General features: G+C 40.7%; 1 protein-coding gene across 1 annotated transcript in view; it reads right to left on the bottom strand.

Annotated features, from left to right (window-relative positions):
• Nucleotides 1-12,797, bottom strand: part of LOC111951675 (collagen alpha-1(XXV) chain) — a 140,151-nt gene extending 127,354 nt beyond the window's left edge. Inside the window, exons 1-2 of the mRNA XM_023969897.2 lie at nt 12,777-12,797; nt 8,192-8,218 (exon numbers count right to left, since the gene is read on the bottom strand). The gene's annotated coding sequence lies outside the window, so the exon portion shown is untranslated. The remainder of the gene's footprint in view (nt 1-8,191; nt 8,219-12,776) is intronic.
• Nucleotides 12,798-18,486: the final 5,689 nt, after the last annotated feature.

Raw genomic sequence — 18,486 nt, 5'->3', positions numbered from 1 at the left:
GCTTTTTGTGACTCCTATCTTTGGCTGGGAAAATGGCTGTGTTTTTCTTTGGCTATGTACTGACCTAACATAATTGTTTGGTTTGCTTTCGCCGAAAAGCCTATTTGAAATCAGACATGTTGGCTGGATTCACAACATGTGTAGCTTGAATTTGGTATCTTTCATGTGTGATTTAATGAAAGTTTGATTTTTATAGTATTGTCATGATGTTGCCTGCTTGGGTACTGCAAACCCCATCCCCCTCTCCCTGCCTCTCCCTTTCCACCACAACCCATGCGGTGATCACAGAGAGATGTCGTAAATTCCTGAGAATCTCCCCACCACAAACAGTATTAAGACAGAGGGTAAACTTTCAGGACAAAGGAATTCTCTTCCACCTCACAGAACTTGAGGTACGAACATATTTCATATTCCTGCAAAAGTATAAAGATCGGTGGAAGAGTCCAGCTATGAACCGGTCCATTTGTCCCCATGTGGGAAACTCAGGAGAGACGGGTTGACCACATTACCATACCGCTGTTTATATAATAACCTCAGATATGAGGTTTACACCTGTTTGTTGTATAAAATGAATGAGTGAGTATGATACTGTTTGTATAATTGTGTAATATGATTTTGAACTGTTTAATGATGGAAAATACAACTCCCTGTTGTATTTTAACTAAATCCAAGGACCGCCCCTGACCCAGTTGGGTCAGAGACCATGGGACCACCCCTCTCTGCTATCTGAATAAAAGCCAACTCTTAAGAAATTACCCCAGACCATGTTTCTCTCAATCACGAGAGGACAAAGGTTGCAGACCAGCTTACCTCGATAACGAGAGGGCCAAGGTTTGAGACCAGACTGCTGAATCTTTTAACCATCCCACGTGGTTAAACTCTTAGACTATCGATACCGACAGAATAAGAACAAGTCTTTGATATTAATTACTAGTCTGCAGCTAGGAATTCGGTATCATTGAACGCGAAGAAAGACAACCGCGGAAACATCCATTCTATAACGAATGACACTCTGACAATCCACAACCGAGACAGAACTTCACTCCAACCAAAACGAACTTCTCTCCAACGACCAAGGCGACACACACACTGAACGTAACTATATATATATTGATTGCAATTGTTCCCGAATGAGTGAGCGTTCATGTGTAAAGGATTAGCATGTCAATTGTTAATATTATGGACTCTGTAGTGAATTCTTAGTCGAACGCAACTTCCCTTTGTCTAACGCCGCCATGCGTTTAGCCCACTGGGCATATTTTCTCCTATCATTTCATGTAACTATTTTAAGTTGTTTGTTGTTTATGCATTTCTGTGAATTAATTAGTTAGTAATAAATAAATGATTTAAGACAATTGATGTATGGATGACTCATAGTGAAGACTGGGTTCGTGCAGATCAACGATTTACGATTTACGTTTGGAATGAGACTGACGTAAGGTAGAGTAAATAAATCATTAATTAGAAGACCATTGATCAGATATGAAAATATCTGAAAGGTTATATTGGGAAATTATAACTTTGTAATCTAATAACTTTCCCTGGTGCCCTCGAATTCATAGTTAATTAATTACGTTATTACTCAAGTGATCGCGTAATCCCTAATTATAGGAATCTATGATAAAAACTATAAGTCTTCAATTTAACGATAGCAAAGACACAACAGTATTTTATTTGAATTTGGTGCGCTGCATTTTCTCTGGCTTTTGGCCAAGTGACACAGTAGCGTCCCGCCTAAACTGATTTTTGGATATAAATATGAACTTTACCGAACAAAACATACATGTATTGTATAACATGAAGTCCTATGAGTGTCAGCTGATGAAGATCATCAAAGGTTAGTGATTAATCTTAAGTCTATTTCTGCTTTTTGTTACTCCTCTCTTTGGCTGGAAAAATGGCTGTGTTTTTCTGTGGCTATGTACTGAGCTAACATAATCGCGAAGGTGTGCTTTCGCCATAAATCCTTTTTGAAATCAGACACTTTGGCTGGATTAACGAGAAGTTTATCTTTAAAATGGTGTTTAATACTTGTATGTTTGAGGAATTTTAATCATGAGATTTCTGTTGTTTTGAATTTGGCGCCCTGCAATTTCCCTGGCTGTTGGTTAGGTGGGACGCTACCGTCCCACATATCCCAGAGAAGTATTAATGAAACTATCGTATCGTGACATTGAGTATTGCTTGCCCTGCGGGTAATTATCTTTACTTTCCCCATTTCTTTACTGGCAGACTGACTGCTACGTTTCACCTGATATTAGTAAACTTTTCTGATTGGATTGCGGCAATCTTAATAGATTAAATCTTAGATATTGGTATTACAAAATCAGGAATATAGTGCCCTGAATAGGTCTACACCTTGCCATCTACTGGAAAGGTCATGTTACTACTTCAAGCTGGGTGAGATCGGACATGCGCACTGAGCCCACTCAGATACTCTTGACACCTATCCCAAATGGGAACTACAACTGTGGCTCATGCACACAGTGCAATAGCACTATTAAAAACATCCTTCTTCAGACACCCACATACAGCTCGAAAAATCTCTGTTAGTGGTATCATCTCATACAAGACCAAGGGAGTAATCCATCTCATCACCTGATCATGAGGAAAAGCCTACGTAGGACAAATGAAAAGACAATTAAAACAACGCATAGCTGAACACGGCAGCTCAATCAGGTGTAAGAACATTGACTATCCAGTAGCAGCTCACTTTGTTGAAGCTAACCATCTAATCTCCTCCCTCAAATACACAGGCATTGAGCATGTTGCTCTACCAAGGAGAGGAGGTAACATCGAGATCCTACTACTACAAAGGGAGGCTTACTGGATATCCTATCTAAAAAGATTGACCCCTAGTGGTCTGAATATTGACTTTGAACTCAGGTCCTTCTTATGAACAATTCTTTCTTTCATGAACAAGTTGTAAATTGATATATTCTTTCTACAGCTTATTAGCGTACACCTAATATGTTCCACCTGTTGATAATGCTCATTATACATTAAGGTTGAACCAAAAGATTACATGTAAGAAATATGAAATGAAATACGAAACAGTTAAATGTGTGAAATTGAATTAAACAATGTATGTTGATGCAAATACGATGTACAATATTAAATTATGTTTCTATATGATAACAATAGCCTAAAATATTTAATGTGCCATAAACTATAGTTTTTTTTAACAGTTTCACTAATTCATTCTAATTAACTTAATCATTATGACACACCCTTCACTATTGTCATTGGTTGCACTAATTTCACTGTTTGTCTACATAACCTGGTTCAAGTATTCATGACATTACCCTGAAGAAGGCACAGTGATGCCAAAACATTGGTAAATAACCAATACATTACTGGGAGTTTATATATGGAGTGTGCGACTTTCTTTATTTTGATAGTTTATAGTTTATTCGCAGTTAGTCAGCACCTCCACACAAACACATTTTTCTGGGTGTGCGCCAGCTCATGTTTTTTAATCTACTACTTCAACACTGTCATAGGGAAACAGATCCTTAAAATTGATTTGCAGTGAACTTGAAATATGGTACATCACCTTCCTGATTACCTCATAGCTGAATACTCTGAGGAAAATTGTTAGTTGGAAGTTAAGAATGAAAGTGGACTTTCTTTATAGGAATGGGGCATGCCTTTCATTAATGGAGTGTGCGACTCTGGCCCCCTCCCAGTTAGTAAGTAATTGTCTCTGGTTCCCCTCCCAGTTAGGGGGAGTGATGAGCTCTACAGCAGAGTCTCACAACTCAATCGCTGGTTGAAAACTGTTTTCTGCCCCTCCCAAAAGATAGAATTTGTAGATAATTGGCCCTCTTTCTGGGACTCACCCACAAACAGGACCAAGCCTGGCCTGCTGAGGAGTGACGGACTCCATCCTAGCTGGAGGGGTGCTCTCATCTTATCTACCAACATAGACAGGGCTCTAACTCCTCTAGCTCCACAATGAAATAGGGTGCAGGCCAGGCAGCAGGCTGTTAGCCAACCTGCCAGCTTAGTGGAGTCTGCCATTGGCATAGTCAGTGTAGTCAGCTCAGCTATCCCCATTGAGACTGTGTCTGTGCCTCGACCTAGGTTGGGCAAAACTTAACATGGCGTTCGCCTTAGCAATCTCACTAGGATAAAGACTTCCTCCATGCATGCCATTATTGAGAGAGATCGTGATACCTCACATCTCAAAATAGGGRTACTTAATGTTAGATCCCTCACTTCAAAGGCAGTTATAGTCAATGAACTAATCACTGATCATAATCTTGATGTGATTGGCCTGACTGAAACATGGCTTAAGCCTGATGAATTTACTGTGTTAAATGAGGCCTCACCTCCTGGTTACACTAGTGACCATATCCCCCGTGCATCCCGCAAAGGCGGAGGTGTTGCTAACATTTACGATAGCAAATTTCAATTTACACAAAAAAAAATGACGTTTTCGTCTTTTGAGCTTCTAGTCATGAAATCGATGCAGCCTACTAAATCACTTTTTATAGCTACTGTTTACAGGCCTCCTGGGCCATATACAGCGTTCCTCACTGAGTTTCCTGAATTCCTATCGGACCTTGTAGTCATAGCAGATAATATTCTAATTTTTGGTGATTTTAATATTCATATGGAAAAGTCCACAGACCCACTCCAAAAGGCTTTTGGAGCCATCATCGACTCAGTGGGTTTTGTCCAACATGTCTCTGGACCTACTCACTGCCACAGTCATACTCTGGACCTAGTTTTGTCCCATGGAATAAATGTTGTYGATCTTAATGTTTTTCCTCATAATCCTGGACTATCGGACCACCATTTTATTACGTTTGCAATCGCAACAAATAATCTSCTCAGACCCCAACCAAGGAGCATCAAAAGTCGTGCTATAAATTCTCAGACAACACAAAGATTCCTTGATGCCCTTCCAGACTCCCTCCGCCTACCCAAGGACGTCAGAGTACAAAAATCAGTTAACCACCTGAGGAACTCAATTTAACCTTGTGCAATACCCTAGATGCAGTCGCACCCCTAAAAACAAAAAACATTTGTCAAAAGAAACTAGCTCCCTGGTATACAGAAAATACCCGAGCTCTGAAGCAAGCTTCCAGAAATTTGGAACGGAAATGGCGCCACACCAAACTGGAAGTCTTCTGACTAGTTTGAAAAGACRGTGCAGTATCGATCGTCCTATTTTTCCAACTTAATTGAGGAAAATAAGAACAATCCTAAATGTATTTTTGATACTGTCGCAAAGCTAACTAAAAAGCAGCATTCCCCAAGAGAGGATGGCTTTCACTTCAGCAGTGATAAATTCATGAACTTCTTTGAGGAAAAGATCATGATCATTAGAAAGCAAATTGCGGACTCCTCTTTAAATCTGCGTATTCCTCCAAAGCTTAGTTGTCCTGAGTCTGCACAAATCTGCCAGGACCTAGGATCAAGGGAGTCACTCAAGTTTTTTAGTACTATATCTCTTGACACATTGATGAAAATAATCATGGCCTCTAAACCTTCAAGCTGCATACTGGACCCTATTCCAACTAAGCACAGGAAGCAGCTCTTTCAGTAGTTATGTTGAACATAATAAACAACTCTCTATCCACCGGATGTGTACCAAACTCACTAAAAGTGGCAGTAATAAAGCCTCTCTTGAAAAAGCCAGAAAATATAAAGAACTATCGGCCTATATCGAATCTCCCATTCCTCTCAAAAATGTTTTAAAAAGCTGATGCACAGCAACTCACTGCCTTCCTGAAGACATCATAGCACTTGTGGTGGTAAATTACCTTTTAATGGCGTCAGACCAAGGCTCTGCAGCTGTTGCAGCTTTTGATCTCTCCACATTCTTTTGGCGAGATTGGAAACCCAAATGTGTCTACATGGACAAGTTCTGGCCTGGTCTGTCGGAAAGATATCACTTTGTCTCTGTGGATGGTTAGTCCTCTGACAAATCAACTGTACATTTCGGTGTTCCTCAAGGCTCCGTTTCTTGACACAATACCCACATAACCCAGAAGCCAGCCACACCAATGTGTCGGAGGAAACACCGTACACCTGACAACCGTGTCAGCATGCATGCACATGGCCCGCCACAGGAGTCGCTAGAGCACAATGGGACAAGGACATCCCTGCCAGCCAAACCCTCCCCGATCCCGGACGACGCTGGACCAATTGTGCGCTGGGTCTCCTGGGGCAAGAAACGCTCGGCCAGCTGCGACAGAGCCTGGATTCGAACCAGCACTGCAGAGCCTGGATTCGAACCAGCACTGCAGTGCCTTAGACCACTGCGCCCAAAATATTGATAATCTGAATCAGCAGAATAGTGTTATGGCAAAAAATTAAATGTGCACCCCTTGGTTTGGGAAATGCTGAACTACACAAACAGTGAAACTGAGAAAAATGTATCTAAAGTTTGTTTGCTGTGCTGGTAGATATGTGATCATTTTCATTATGAAGTAATTTTTTACTCATATCAACCATGACCACTGATTTGACAGTCAAATAAATGACCATACAAAGTCAAACAAAAAAACAACATGAAAGTTAGGTAAACACATTTAGATTATAGATACTGCACAAAATCTAATATTTCAAGTATAAACATTCTGCATGATGAAATAGTATTTAATTTATGACAAAAACATTTTTTGAGGGTTACTACAAAACAACATTCAAAACATGAAAATATAACTACACAAAACTATTGAATACAGTTGGAATGTACTTAGAAGTCTCAAACTGTTTCCATCAAACAGAAAAATAACAAGAGAGTTAAACACATATTGATTGTAGATACTGCACATTTTCTTTGCGTTACCCATATAGTTGTTTATGTGGAATTGACAGCGTTTAAGTAACATGAAATAATATGACACCTTTTTTTATTTAATTGTTTTACATTTCTGGTCATGTTCAAATTTTCATAAATTCTTATAATGTTTGGGAATGATGTGTAGTAAGGCATTTGTGAAAATTCTATATCAATAGAGTAGGAGTAGGAAAGCGGCCGTGCGTTTGGACAATTAATAGACACTGCAGTAAATAAAACCTAATAAAAAACATCCGTCTCGTCCTGTACCAGAGTCGAGCTTTATGCAAATAAGCCATATGGGCGTGCCATCATTCATTTTAAACTGGGCTGTGTGTTGACAGGCAGAAGCAACAGCGCGACTTCAGATCGTTAGAACGCTTTCGCCGAAAGCCACAAAATACACCTGAATCGATTTCTGCAAATGTGTCAATACCACGGGAGTCCTCTTAGATTTGGGAACTTTACAGTGCTATTGATCAAACAACCATGAAAAGGTAGGCTCTCTTTCCCTCAGTTATGCACATAAACAACAAGATCAACAGCTAATGCCAGCAAGAGCGAGATGAGTTAAAATCTAAATGAGGGAACATTAGATAAACCCTAAGGGTGCGTTCATAAATTGCCTCCAGTGTATCAGAGTGTGCTCTGCGTCGTTCGTAAATTCAGAGAGTTGTCAGATTGTCTGTTCGTAAATTCAGAGTGTATCGCTCTCTGAGCGTTCAGAGCGCACACTACACGATTGACACTGGATGCTCTGGCCGAGTAGTAGGGTTGATCCGAGCTTTCCTTACAACGGCAGTCAAGCACCCAAGCTAAAGTTTGATGCTTTCATCAAAATGTCAAACAGCTGAGATTAAACTTATTAAAGTATTAAATTGGTCTTGATGTGTTGCGTATTGAAGTGAGTCAAAGGTAACTATCGAGAGGGATATAATGGTGAGGCATTCTGCAGATTTCTTACCCAAGTATTTAAAATTCCTATGATGAAGTTACAATTTAGGATGCCTGATGAACAACTTGAAAAACAGTCAAATGGAAATATATTTGCAAAGAAAATCTGCCTAACGCTTTGTATTCAGGACATGAAGTTCATTTCTTTGCCACATTTTTTGCAGTTTTACTTTCGTGCCTTATTGCAAAGGGATTTCACCAAAAGCTTTGCAAAACATTTTTGCACTTTGGTCAAGCAATCTCAGATTTTTTGAATGAAGATTTAAAACGATTGTCTTTTGCAAAACAAGAAGACCTGCATCCCAGGAATCTCATGCATCTCAGACCTTTTGCCTACAGTTTGCCTACAGACCATTTGCCTACAGTGAGGGAGACATACAGTCACACAAAGTATCATTCAACAGCCAATCAGAAAAGGACAAGAAGGAGCAAACCACATACCCGCGGTCCTTGGTCACCTTGATCCCCCTAGAAGAAAGAAAGAATTGTCTTGAAATACAAGTATCAACCAGACACACACACACACACACACACACACAGACACAGAATGAAAATCGTTGAAGCCTAATTCAAAACATATTGATGACGAAAAATAATACAGTCAACCTCAAATATTAATTGTGGTTGAAAGTAAAATCACTTCTAATAACACAGACTGATGTGAATAGGTTTGAGTGGAAGGGGTTGAAGGACATTGTGTGTATTTGGGGAGGTTTGGTGAGGCATGCTGATTGATGAGGGGAGAGGGGAGACCCAAGAGATCTCTCCTGGCTCATAGTATTTTGGTTCATCATGTCTGTAGACAGTTCCCCTGAGGAAGAAACTATTAAAGGCTCAGTTGACACTGTGGTTCAAGTGTGTATGGATATGTGGTCTATGTGTCTGTGTGTGCAGGAGGGGGATCATGGACCAAATTCTTACTTTAAGGTTACTATTTTGCTCATGGGTGTAGGAAAATATGCCACTTTCTGTCTAATTAGGACATTTTTTTACAATATTACTGTTTAGATGACCCCTTTTGGCTCAAGAGCACACAGAGGCAAAAGGTCGGTATAGCCTATTTTGAAAGGAGCAATCTCAGATTGATACATCAATTATGAGACATTTTAATGAATGATATATTTATTGAAGAATATAACTTATAGATTTTTGGAAAACCGTAAATGCATTGAAGCATGTAAATTCCTCTCCTTCCCTTCCTAAAGCAGTCTTCCTGTGTTAAACTTTGAAATCATTACAGATATTTTTTTTTACAAGTGATGCTTTCAATCAGCATTTTAGCGCGGCAGGCTTTTTATTTGAAAGAAATTGTGGTTTAATTGACCCTGGTCAGTCAATCCACTGCTTTTCCCACTCCCATTTGCTAGTTGGCTCAATGGAAGATCAGTCAACTTCTATTAAATACTTTGTACTTGTACTTAGATCTTCGTTAGCTGGCTAGCACGTTAGCTAACATTACGTGACGTGTGTGATCTAAACATTGTTTAACTAGCTAGGTTCATTGTTTACCTAATTAGCTATATGTCTTAAGCTAAAGTGTACTGTTAGCTAGCTGGCTCCCTAGTGGATTCGTTATTCGTTTCCCAAGAGCTGTTTGCTTTTCTAGTTAGACCTTAATGTTAGACATTGTTGGAAATTTGTTCATTGTTGGCACTTTGTTCGTTGTTGCTTAACTAGCTAACTTTATTTGACGTGTGTACAACACCCGTTGAATATGGGCGGTGTCAGTAAACGTTTGCAAAAAAACATAATGTAATTGTTGCCAGCAGAGCTAGTTAGYCTATTTTCATGTTATCCAGAGGTAAATTAAATCATTGGCCAGAGCGTCAAGTGTGCGCTCCGAGAGCGAAATGAGATGGGTGGGTCTAAAGCTTAAGAGGGTGTGAGAATGAGAATGTATTCTCAGTCAACTCAGCTGGCAAAATAAGGAATAATATACACAATACCAGTCAAATGTTTGGACACACCAACTCATTCAAGGGTTTTTCTTTATTTTTTACACATTTCTACATTGTAGAATAATAGTGAATACATCAAAACTAATAAATAACACATATCGATATGACAGCTTTGCACACACTTGGCATTCTCTCAACCAGCTTCAAGAGGTAGCCACCTGGAATCCATTTCAATTAACAGGTGTGCCTTATAGCCCTATATGGTAAAAGACCAAGTCCATATTATGTCAAGAACAGCTCAAATAAGCAAAGAGAAATGACAGTTCTGCCTGTGGTTATGGAACCCCTACCTGTCCCAGACCTGCTGTTTTCAACTCTTAATGATCGGCTATGAAAAGCCAACTGAAATTTATTCCTGATTATTATTTGACCATGCTTGCATTTATGAAATTTTGAAAATCTTGGCTTCTCTAATTTTCTCCTTCTCTCTTTCTTTCTCTCGGAGGACCTGAGCCCTAGGACCATACGTCGGGACTACCGGCCGTGGTGACTCCTTGCTGTCCCCAGTCCCGCCTGGCCTTGCTGCTATTCAGTTCAACTGTTTCTGCCTGCGGTTATGGAACCCCTACCTGTCCCAGACCTGCTGTTTCAACTCTTTTGTTCCACTGATTTATTAAATAGCACGTCTTGAAAGCTGGATTTTTGTCTGTTATTAATGCTTGACTTATGGAATTCGCTATGAAAAGCCAACTGAGATTTATTCCTGATTATTATTTGACCATGCTTGTCATTTATGGAAATTTTGAAAATCTTGGCTCTCTCTAATTTTCTCCTTCTCTCTTTCTTTCTCTCGGAGGACCTGGGCCCTAGGACCATGCGTCGGGACTGCCGCCCGTGGTGACTCCTTGCTGTCCCCAGTCCGCCTGGCCTTGCTGCTATTCCAGTTTCAGCTGTTCTGCCTGCGGTTATGGAACCGCTACCTGTCCCAGACCTGTTGTTTTTCAACTCTTGATGATCGGCTATGAAAAGCCAACTGAAAATTATTCATGATTATTATTTGACCCATGCTTGTCACTTATGAACATTTTTGAACATCTTGGCATAGTTCTGTTATAATCTCACCCGGACAGCCAGAAGAGGACTGGCCACCCCTCATAGCCTGGTTCCTCTCTAGGTTTCTTCCTAGGTTTTGGCCTTTCTAGGGAGTTTTTCCTAGCCACCGTGCTTCTACACCTGCATTACTAGCTGTTTGGGGTTTTAGGCTGGGTGTCTGTACAGCACTTCGAGATATTAGCTGATGTACGAAGGGCTATATAAAATAAAATTGATTGATTGATTGATTGACAGTCCATCATTACTTTAGTACATGAAGGTCAGTCAATCTGGAACATTTCAAGAACTTTGAAAATTTCTTCAAGTGCAGTTGCAAAAACCGTCAATCGCAATGATGAAACTGGCTCTCATGAGGACCGCCACAGGAAAGAAAGACCCAAAGTTATCTCTGCTGCAGAGGATAAGTTCATCAAAGTTAACAGGCCTCAGAAATTAAATCGCAAATAAATGCTTCACAGAGTTCAAACATCAGACACATCTCAACATCAACTGTTCAGAGACTGTGTGAATCGGGCCTTCATGGTCGAATTTCTGTAAAGAAACCACTACTAAAGGATACCAATAAGAAAAAGAGACTTGCTTGGGCGAAGAAACACAAGCAATGGCACACAAGCAATGACATTAGACCAGTGGAAATCTGTCCTCTGGTCTGATGAGTCCACATTTGAGATTTTTGGTTCCAAAAGGGTGTCTTAGTGAGATGCAGAGTAGGTGAACGGATGATCTCTGCATGTGTGGTTCCCACCGTGAAGCATGAAGGAGGAGGTGTGATGATGTCGGGGTGCTTTACTGGTGACACTCAGTGATTTATTCAAGGCACACTTAACAAAATTTAAGGCACATTTAACCAGAATGGCTACTACAGCATTCTGCAGCGATACGACATCCCATCTGGTTTGCAATTAGTGGGACTATCATTTGCTTTTCAACAAGACAATGAGCCAACACACCTCCAGGCTGAGGAAGGGCTATTTGACAAAGAAGGAGAGTGATGGAGTGCTGCATCAGATGACCTGATCAGATGACCTCGAATTAATAAACTTTTGTTACTTCGACACTGTCTGCACCTGTGTCTTACGTGAAAGTAGAAAATAGTAAAAATTAAGAAAAACCTTTGAATGAGTAGGTGTGTCAACTTTTGACGGATACTGTGTATATACCATATATATTTAATATTTTTTTATAGCCCAAGCTTACTTCTGTCATACCCCATCAGAACCCAAAATATAAACTATTTTACATTTACAAGACACTCTTATCCAGAGTGACTTACAGGAGAAATTAAGGTTAAGTACCTTGCTCAAGGGCACATGGACAGATTTTTCTCTTAGTCAGCTCCGGGGTTCAAACCAGCAATCTTTCGGTTAATGGTCCAATGCGAACACCAACAGCTTTCAGTTATCTATCTAAAAAAATGGATTCAGGAAATCATTCTTCGCCCTATTAGAGCCACATGGATGCATTGCAATGCCTGATAGTTGAGCAAGACAGAGCAGCCCTATGTCCATTGTGTGTGAAGCGAGGGGCCTCAGCCATTTTCATGGTTTTAATCTTCCCAAGCAAGGCGCATGGGTACATTTTGGTCCCCAAGTCCGCAGACTTATAACGAGACTGTGTGGTTATTTCTCATGCTCAGCTGCCATTTTATGGAGGAATGTTCAGCGAAGCATTTAAGCACTTCAGTTCGGGTCCTGGTGTTAAGTCATTAATGAAGTGTGCTGTAGATGTGTGAACGACAAATATTCAGAACTGAGACTTGAGGTCGGTAAGACTTCGAATTTTTAAGGGGAACTGCAGAATACAATGCAAATGACATTCTTTATAGACACATTTAATTAGAGAATAAAGTAAAGTCATATGTTAATGCTTTGGACCCCAAAATATACTGTGTGAGAGGGTGGGAAATACGAAGGAATTATGGATCATGTCCATGCCAATGCCAGAGAAATCAAAGAAAGTTAGTCCTTGGAAAGTAATGAATGATGAATAAAACATAAAAACATTTGTTTACTTACCTTCTCACCCTGTGGACCAGGAGTACCCTATTTGGGGGAAAACATTAATTGAAGAAAGCAGAGCTTTATAGACATCTTAACACCCACACAGCCCTACAAAAATCTACAGCCAAAGCTGCAAACTGAATGTAAATAAAGTTTACCAATGGGCACAAATCCAGCAATATCCAACCACATTCTGGCAAGTGGTAGGGATAAACTACCTACTGGGCACAGACATCATTTATAGTTTTGATTCCAATTTGCTTGAGTTGTCAACTGACGTGAATTCAATGTGAATTCAACCAAAAATGTGAAAGATCATGCATGGTATGTTAACGCATGATGCTGTCCGTATGCTCATTAGTAGGCCTAATGAGGTCCTCCAGTTTTTTTAACCTGTTTAGTTGCAGGGACTGGCATGTCGAGATTTCCCTCCGTTGAGCACCACTTACAGTACATGTGCCAGTTGAACTCGTATTAAATCAGTGTCAGCTTACTAACTGACCAACCGGTCAGCAACATTTTACCTTCCAGATGTAAGATCTAAATAAAATAATTGAATTTGTCACATGCGCCAAATACAATAGGTGTAGACTTTACCATACAATTCATACTTACGAGCCCTTCCCAATGATGCAGAGTTAAAAATATGAAAAAATAAATAATAATAACACAAGAGGAATAAAATACACTAGAATGAAGCTATACACTGAGTATCCAAAACATTATGAATACCCCTCTTTCCATGACATAGACTGACCAGGTGAATCCAGGTGAAAGTTATGATCCGCTATTGATGTCCCTTGTTAAATCCACTTCAAACAGTGTACACGAAGGGGAGGGGATATGTTAAAGAATTCTTTTTTTAAGCCTTGAGACAATTGAGACATGGATTGTGTATGTGTGCCATTCAGAGGGTGAATGGGCAAGACAAACTATTTAAGTGCCAGGCGTACCGGTTTGTGTCAAGAACTGCAACGCGCACCGGTTTGTGTCAAGAACTGCAGCGCTGCTGGGTTTTTCATGAATGGTTCACCACCCAAAGGACATCCATCCAGCCAACTTGACACAACTGTGGGGTGTATTGGAGTCAAGGGCCAGCATCCCTGTGGAATGCTTGTAGAGTCCAACTCAATCTTAGGAAGTTGTTCTTAATGTTTTGTACACTCAGTGTATACAGGGAGTACCAGTACCATATCAATGTGCAGGGGTTCAAGGTATTTGAGGTAGATGTGTACACTGAACAAAAATATAAACACAACGTACAAAAATGTCAAAGATTTTACAGAGTTACGGTTCATCTAAGAAAAAGTCAATTGAAATATGCTCTTAGTATGCCCTAATCTATGGATTTCACATGACTGTGAATACAGATATGCATCTATTGGTCACAGATACCTTAAAATAAAGGAAGGGGCATGGATCAGAAAACCAGCGTGACCACCATTTGCCTCATGCAGGGCAACACATCTCCTTGAGTTGATCATGCTGTTGATTGTGACCTGTGGAATGTTGTCCCACTCCTCTTCAATGGCTGTGCGAAGTTGCTGGATATTAGAGGGAACTGGAACACGCTGTCGTACACGTCGATCCAGAGAATAAGCCTCCTGTCATAACCACTTAGATGACAACTTATACTGAGGATAGTAGCTGACTCTATAGCCACTCTTATCTGTCATATCTTTAACCCACAAGCGTCTAAGCCAGGAAAAGTTTCAGACTGATCCAATGAACCATTGCATTTCTGTTAAAAATGTGGTATCAAGACTGGCCAAATGTGCCTAATGTGTTTATTAATAACTTTTCATGTTCAAAACTGTGCACTCTCCTCAAACAATAGCATGGTATTATTTCACTGTAATAGCTACTGTAAATTGAACAGTGCAATTAGATTAACAAGAATTTAATCTTTCTGCCAATATCATATATGTCCTGGGAAATTTTCTTGTTACTTACAACCTCATGCTAATCGCATTAGCCTACATTAGCTCAACCGTCCCGCAGGGAACCCACCAATCCTGAAGAAGATAACTAGTCAAGCAAATGTGTCTGTGATACGAAGAATAAGAGCATACACATAACGTTAGCTAGCGACCCAGCCAGCTTAATTTAGAGTTATTTAGGCAATTTTATTTGTGATACAAATGTTGGGCTATATGTTTAGATTTTTTAAATATATTCTAAGGCTGCATGATGCGAATCTAATGATGATTTGAAAAAAGTTGCATGAAAGGCATGAGCCCTGCTTTGTTATTTGTGCAGGCTGTACACACTTCATCTGTCTCTCATTCACAATTTGACAAGCACTTGATAATGGCTAGAATTTCCCAATTTTCCCATCCCCTTTGTGTGGCCGTAATGCCCCCTAAACAAATACATGCCTTTTACGGCCAGCGGCCATTGTGGCCTTTGGACTCCCGGGTGGCACAGTGGTCTAAGGCACTACATCTCAGTGCTAGAGGTGTCACTATAGACACCCTGGTTCGAATCCAGGCTGGCTGTGYTTGGGAGTCCCATAGGACAGAGCTCGATTGGCCCAGCATAGTCTGGGTCTGGCCGGTGTAGGCAGTCATTGTAAATAAGAATTTGTTCTTAACTGACTTGCCTAGTGAAATAAAACATTAAAATATACTAATTATAATTGACTTCCCCTGGTTGCTTGCTCCAAAGCATGTGATTGGGTCTTTCTCACAGGCTACAAGTGAAGACAGAAGCAACTGCGCAATTCCAAGGTGCACATTGAAGATATTGGAAGAACTGTCCATATTTACTTTTCGTCAGCCAACAAGATGACGAACAGCAAAATGAACAGCAAAAGCACTAACCTACAAACTTTTGTACTATGGGGGATAGTAGATTGACATAGGCTGCCTACTATCCCCCATAGTACAAAAGCTGATGTATGCTATAAACTAAGCTATTTCTTTACATTATAAGTGCAGCAATGTGCACACAGCAGTAGGCTATACAGTGTCAAGAAAAAGTATGTTAACCCTTTGGAATTACCTGGATTTCTGCATAAATTGGTGTGTGATATATTATATTCTTCATCTAACTTACAACAATAGACAAACACAATGTGCTTAAACTGCTCCGGCTATTACCTAGTTCTGCTCTCCTGCGTCTGACTTCCCTGCCACCGGTTACACACCCCTTACACTAAGATGATTGCCTGCTGTTTTGAGTCATTCTTTCCCTCAATTATCTCTACAGATCAAACTGGTTTCATAAAAAATCATCATTATTTTTTCAATATCAGACATCTTTATAATGAACTTTATAATCCCTCTTCATCTGACAATCGAGAGATATTGTTATCACTTGATGCTGAGAAGGCGATTGATCAGGTGGAGTGAGATGATCTATTTTATACTCTCAAACAATTTGGATTTGGTCCCAATTTCATGTCCTGGATCAAAGTCCTTTACTCCTCCTCTATGGCTGCAGTGCGCACAAATAATAACCTTTCATCCTATTTCCAACTTCATCGTGGGACAAGATAGGGTTGTCCTCCATCCCCTCAGCTGTTTGCCATCACAATAAAGTCTTTAGCCATAGCAATATGTAATAACACCACTATCCAAGGTATTCGAAGACGGGGCTTAGAGCATAAAGTCTCACTCTATGTGGATGACATGCTATTATATAGTATGTCTGACCATTTAACTGGTCTTCCAGAGATCCGGTTTCTATTAAAGACCTTTGGTAAAATATCTGGGTATAAGGTTAAACTACAAAAAAGTCAATTGATGCCTATTAATCCTTCTGCCATGCAAACTTCTTTTAGTCATCTGCCCTTCAGAGTCACTGTAATGTATCGACTTGACTCGGACTCACGGGAATCATTGACTTCTCATCTCCCAAGCATAGCCGCCTTCCATTCCACACGTGACTCCTAGTGCCCCATTGGTATTGCACCACTTGGTGTCGCTAATACACTACATTCCTCCTCTTCTTAGATGTTTGACTAACCACTATGATAACACATCTCCAAACTGCAGATCTATGCATTATAACGCAACAAAACATTATCTAGTACTCAAAATAAGGTATCTCTCGTAATGTTTACTTCTACTTTCTTTAAACTACTGACCATAACACTGGTTACATTGCTGGAACTCTTTTGTTAACAATGTTTCTTTGACAATAATTATTGACGGAACTTTTCTGTGATGGCTAGGGATAGACTGCCCTGCCATTGAGACTGTGCCGGGGATTATTCTGCTCCATTATGGCAACATGTCTATCTAATATAGTCCTTCAGATGCACAGCTTGTTGTCTGAGTCTTTGGGGTCGAGGCTGTAGTTGAATGGCCTCGTAAGGTGCAGGCACTTGTCTAGGCGGTGTCTCTGTCACTTGTAGTCCATTGTCCTGACTGTGGTTGTATCCACAGTTTCACAAAATAAACGTGTCGCATGGCCCTCTTGCTACTCCTTTCCAGGACAACAGAGTTCCCCTTCCTGTCCACGAAGGTAGTTGACAACTTGTTCTGCTTAGGTTGCTGTAGCAGAACCATGTCACCTTGTTGGATTGTGCTTTCAGTTGCTCTGCTAGATCTGTCAGTGTTCTGGCGGCCCTGCTCCTTTGTTTCAGCATCAGCAAACCGAATGACGTTGTTGTGTGGTTCAGCTCCTGGCTGCATATCAGCTGACAGCTCTGGCGGTTGAACAACAGTACAGCTGGACTGCGGCCTGTGACCGAGTGTGGCATACTCCTGTAGGCCATGAGAAACGTCTGTAGTTCTGTCCTCCAATCCTTCCCTTCTGATCGAGCGGCGCAAATTGCTTTGACAAGCGTTCTGTTCTGTCTTGCAACTTTGCCGTTGGCCTGAGGCCAGTATGGAGTGATGCGGTGGTGTCGGATCCCGTTTTCGTTCCACGTAGGCTCGGAAATCACTCGCGGTGAGAGGAGTGCCATTATCCATCACAATCAACTCAGGATACCCATGGATAGCGAACGTCATCCTTAGCTTTTGATTATACTGGCGGTGGTGATGCAGTTTAGGATACTCACATCAACCCATCTTGASTAGCAGTCTGTTGTTACAAGGAGGTGTTCTGCTGTTGGAAACTGCCCACACGTCAATTGGTAGGATCTGCCATGGTTTAGTTGGTAGCTCTGTTCTGACTGGGGGGACCTGTTTTGGTGGTGTGCAATTGACTTGACATGCTGGACAGGACTTCACCAGCAGTTCAACCTCTTTATCTATGTTTGGCCACCACACATTTCTGTGCAGTCTCTGTTTTGTTTTTACTATCCCCTGATGCCCTTCGTGTGCTTACATCAAAGTCAGTTTCTGAGCTGCTCGTTGCATAATAATGTGGTTGCCTCATAGAACTGTCTGTCCAACAATAGAGAGTTCTTCTTGAACACGTCGGTATGCAGTGTTGCATGTGCTCCACTCACCCTGTCTCATGCTTGTTCATAGAGTAGCTAGAACTGGGTACTTTGCTGACATTTCTTCCAGCTCTCATGAGGTGGATTTTGGAGAATAAATAGTCTCTAATGGCTTGTGGTTGGTTACCATTACAGCGTCTTTGCCATAGAGAAACACATGAAACCTCTCACACACCCAAACTATGGCGAGTGCCTCTCTTTCAGTCTGAAAATAGCGTCGCTATACATCTGTGAGAGCATGGCTAGCATAGTACACTGGCCTGTGTGAACCATCTTTTTGCTTCTGACTAAAAATAGCCCCTAGCCCCACTGGACTAGCATCCACAATCA

The sequence above is a fragment of the Salvelinus sp. IW2-2015 genome, linkage group LG3 (assembly GCF_002910315.2).
Source record: "Salvelinus sp. IW2-2015 linkage group LG3, ASM291031v2, whole genome shotgun sequence".
Classification (NCBI taxonomy): Eukaryota; Metazoa; Chordata; class Actinopteri; order Salmoniformes; family Salmonidae; genus Salvelinus; species Salvelinus sp. IW2-2015.
Note: the sequence above shows the minus strand (reverse complement) of the source record. Positions and strands in the feature narration are given on the sequence as shown.